The following is a 5,176-nucleotide window of genomic DNA, read 5'->3' on the forward strand; positions in this document are numbered from 1 at the left end:
AGTGTTAGTAGAATGTGCATGTATTGTGAGTGACAGTAAAGACAGCTGGGCAAGTGTCTTGTAAGGTTCCATTGTTTGCACAGTAATGATACACACACACACACACACACACACACAGAGTGCACAGTGGCTTAAGCAATAGAAACTTATTTTTGAAAGCATTGGAAATGAAACAGCCCAAGACTAAGGTGCTGGCATGGTTGGTTTCCTCTGCAGCCCCTTTGCTTGGTATGAAGATGGCTACCCTCTTACTGTCTCTCATCCAGTTGTTCTGCTCTGTGTGTGTGTGTCCTTGACAAGCTCTTTGTGTGCCCATCATTCCTTTTCTTCAGGGAAGGGAGAAACTTGCATAAGGTGCCACTGCAGCCTCTTGCTTTTACCTGTCTAAGGGTAAGCATGGACGAATAGTGCTCAGGCAGCTGCATTCTGGAAAGCTTACCTCAGCATGGACAGTGGCTTATACCCCACTGTGTCACTGGGGTTTTCTCGAACAACTTCCAGGCAGTTCCACCAATTGTTTATTGCTTATATCACTTCCAGGAGTAGCCTTGTGAGTCTTGAGAGCCAAGAGAGAGAGCATGAAGAAGTCATGGAGTAACACCTGGATAATTATTTTGTGCTCAGTATATCAATGTGCATTTACAACGAAAGGCCTGTCTCACACCCACAAGTATTATGATATAGCAGCAATCCATTCTCACAGATAAGGGTCCTTCTGTTCGACAAGCAGGAGGGTAGCTTATACAAGGTGGATGCGTTGGGAAAATGAGTGCTCTATCCTGGGGCAGATGAAATGGCAGGCAGTCTTGTCGCACTACTCAAGAGAGCACCCAGTTGAAAACTTACCAGCTGTTTATTTCTGTGATGTTTCCACTTAAAAAGTTTTGGGCCATGTTTGAGCATAGGTAACTGAAATCATGATGAAATGGCATAAGGGTTGAGGGAAGAATTCGTATAAATGTTAGAAGGGATGGGACACAGCCTGTATTAGTGCTTTGCAGTGGCTTAAGCCACAGATCCCATTAATTCAGAGACACTGGATGACTCCCCTAAATTCATGTGGCCATCAAGTGACATGGCTGTGCTGTGGGCACTCCATTACATTCTATGTCCCCATTAGGCTGGCTTAGGGATTTCCTCATGTAGAACTCTGACAGAGAGCACTCCCAGTGTGGTTTCTTAGGATCGACTCTGGCATCGCGCCACTGATGGGCAGAATAGCTGGAAAAACTATCTTTACACATCATCTATGAGACCCAGAAAGAATTACTGTTACCAGAGAATCACATATCCACCCTTTCATTTTCACAGAGAGAGCAACAAGGGCTTGGGGGAGTGAGGAATAAACAACTAGAAGCCATAGCCACCAGAGCACAAACACTCTTTTCTCCTCTCCTTTTTTTCCCTACTCACCTCGATTCCTCATAGGACAGAGATGAAGGGTAGAGTTTTGAGTCTTGAGTTGGTTTGCCTGTTTGATCAAAAGTCTTCTCTTGGGCTGCCTTTGTGTATTTTTAAAACAAAGAATCGTTTGAATAAAATATGCACCAGTATATCAAGGTGCCTGGCTAAGTCCAAGCTAGCAAAGTAAATGCCGTAGAGGAATTTTTTTTTTTTGGTTAAGAACTTTTAAAAGATGTAACTGATGCAAATAAATTCATTTCTCATTCAGAGGGGGAAAAAAAAGAAGTCACAAATGCTACAATCTAAACTGAGATCTTGGAGATGTGACTTCAATTACAGCACGTTTGAGGTAATCAATAATTATACAAGGCAACTTCTCTAAGGCAATGATGGGCCTCAGAATCAGATCGGGATCTGAAATTCAGAATACCTCCACCCATCCCTGGAGTTAATTCCATATGCAGGGCATAGAATTTCGTCTAGAGAACTAACAGACGGCAGAAATAACACAATTTCACTTGTGCGATTTTCAAAGCAGGAATCACATACTGAGCGGATGGATATTTTTTATTTATTGAATGTTCTCAGCATTTCTCATTGGTGTCTCCAAGCAGCAGAACTAAGATCAATAGGAAGGCGTATGGTCGCAAGACAGGAATGAAAAATGAGATTAAGAGTAATGCTTGTGAAAATGCAAAGATACAAGTTTGGGAGACAGGCTGTAAGACCCAGGCTCTCTCATGTTCTCTTTTCTTCTTGTGTGAGAGTACTAATGTTGCAACTCCTTTGACAAGACCTGCTGGGGTATGAAGATGGCTCAGTGGTACAGAGCTAGCTCTGTAAGCATGAGGACCAGAGTTCACGTTCCCAGCTTCTACATATGATCGGTATTGTAGCACAAGTCTGAAGCTGCAGTGTAGAGTGAGGGGACAGAGACAGACAGATGCTAGGGCTCATTGGCCAGCCAGTTGAGCTGATAAACAGAAACTCGTAAATCTCCAACAAGAGACCCTGTTCCAAAACCATAAGACTTGACGGCTCAGGATACTATAGCTTCCATTTTGAAGTTTCCAACATCCGTGTTGGGCGTCTTATAGCCAACTCTAGGGGCTCTGATGTCCTCTTCTGGTCTCTGTGGGTATCCACATGTGCACCTAAATGCACAAGTGCACATTCACACAGGCACAAACACACACTCACTTACTTACACATATACATGCAGATATATAAACAACTGATGAAAATAAATCATTAAAAATAATAAGTTAAGTGATAGGAGACACCTGGGATCAACCTCTGGCTTCCATATATGCATACATAGGCAAATATATCCTCAACATATGTGCACATGTATTTATACTATGCATACACACACATACACACATACAGAGAGAGACAGAGAGAGAGACAGAGAGAGAGAGAGAGACTTGTTCCAGTACATAGAGAAATATGGCCAGTAAGACTGAGATGGTTTGGCAGGTAAGGGGGTTTGTTGTGCCAGCCTGAGAACCTGAGTTTGATCCTGGAGCCTGCATCAGTTCTTTAAGTAGTGGCCCACATCAGTTATCCCAGCTACACTGGAAGTGGAGAGAGAAGAATCGCCCGAATCCCCAAGGGCCAGCTAGCTTGGACCCTGTCTTAAAATAAGGTGGAAAGAGAGAGCCCGTTCCTGAAAGTTCTCCTTTCACTTCCACAAGCTCATAGTGGCCTGCACATACATGTACACACACACGCACACACACCACTACATTAAGGCATTATGGGACTGTGGGAGACAGAGACAGTGAGAACCTGAATCTCCACGGGAAAGGAGTCAACTCAGACATGAAGCAGGAGTAATGCTCTGGCTGGAAAGTCGTGTGGCTATGTTTTGTGTTTTAATTTCCTATGGTATATTAATAAAGTCAACTAAGCATAGTCTTTTAGAATCATCACTTCAGCAATGTATGTATTACAACACAACAACAGTTGCTTTGAATTGTGCGTGTGTGTGTGTGTTCTAATTCTTGGAGATAATGAATGTCTGTGTGTTAAACGTTGGAAACTACTAGATACTGGCAAGTACCCATTTTCGCGGATAAAGCCACAATTCAGGTGAATCTTTCCTTTTCCCCTTCTCTTCTCCATCTTCCCTCCCTCCCTCTCTCACAAATGTTGTCATTTAAACAAAGATGTTTATGATGCGACTTCAGTTACAGAATATTCAGGCAATCAATAACTACTGAAGATTGCGTGTCTAAGGCGCAGTCTTGGGCTACAGAGATCCACTGTCTGCCCCTCTCCTCATCCCTTCCTCCTGTTCTCATCTCTCTCCCTTCCTTAAATTCCCTTGTTTCTTTCTTCCCTCCCATCTATCTCCCCCAATCGACTTCTCTTCTTTTCCTGATCGCTATAATTAGTGATCAAAAGTAGAAGTTCAGATATAAATTAATGTAATCTCTTCTTTTTTATGTGGTCTGTAAAACTGGTGGGTATTGGAGGCTTAAGAAGATCTGAATGATGACAACCTTGCAAACAGCTTTTCAAGGTCGGTGAGGGCAGATAACCAGAGGGACCATTTGTATGTGTGTATATGTCTGATATGGGATTGCCATATATCTTGCTTGTATAAGACATGTAACCTCATTTAACACAATTCAACTTAACTCACACCCAGAGGTGCCTTTTCCTATACCCATGAATGACAGTTTAAGTCAGTCTGGTTTATTTTTTTCCTATTTCTAAACTTAATCAGCTCACAGTTTCTCCATCTCTGGGGGCTGGTGCAAAGCTTGAGATTTTCACAGTCTCAAGGGAATAGAATAGCCCAGATGGTGGCCAGCGCCTGGTCCTTATCATCCTACCCTGCTCCCTGAGATGTCTGTCTGTCACTTGTTCTTCCGAGCTGCTTCCAGCTGTTGCACCTGACGACCATGCCTAGGTGGGCCAACTGTCCTCTTCCCTTGTTCTTCCTTGGTTCTCATCCTCAGCCTTCTCTTTCAGAGGATTATGATGACCAACTTGACATCATTTATATAGCCCAAAAGGCAGGGAGGCAACCTAATTTTCAAATGGCACATACATTTTTCAGTTAGTTTCTTAAAAACAATTTTTTTTTTTGCACACATTTAAGTTCCTGGGAGAGTGCTTTGAGATGACCTGAGAAGCAATCAGGTTGATAATCATATGTAAATTTCAAGTTATATAACTAACAACCCACTGCTCACAGTGCAGATTCCTCAGTGACCATTCCACCACGCTTATGTGGAAGCCAGAGGTTATTATTTTTAATGATTTATTTTTTTCAGTTGTTTGTGTATCTGCATGTATATGTGTAAGTGACTGAGTGTGTGTGTGAGTATGACTTGGAAAGGAAGAGGGCTCCTCACTCACCACTGCAGGAAAGTCTCCAGTGCACACTCAGCACAGTGAAGACTAGGAATAGCTGTGAAGCCTCTAATGTCCAGCTGGCTCCGTTCTTCATGGGTTTCTGAGAACAGCCGTACAACTTTCAGGACGGAAGGGTTTTGCGTTCTGATGAATTCTTCTCTGCCTTCTGTAATTCTCTATTTACTTCTTTCTTTTAATATTCTCTTCTTAGCCAGAATTGCTTCAATCCAAATACTAGATTAATACAGAAATTATGTAATTTTTTTCACAATTGGCAACTAAGAAAGTGAGAGAACTCCTTATTCCTAGTTGTTCAAACATTCTTATCCATTTCAGCTAATTCAGTACATAGTGGAGATTTCTCTTTTCTCTCTCTCTCTCTCTCTCTCTCTCTCTCTCTCTC

The sequence above is a fragment of the Mus caroli genome, chromosome 6 (genome assembly GCF_900094665.2).
Source record: "Mus caroli chromosome 6, CAROLI_EIJ_v1.1, whole genome shotgun sequence".
Lineage (NCBI taxonomy): Eukaryota > Metazoa > Chordata > Mammalia > Rodentia > Muridae > Mus > Mus caroli.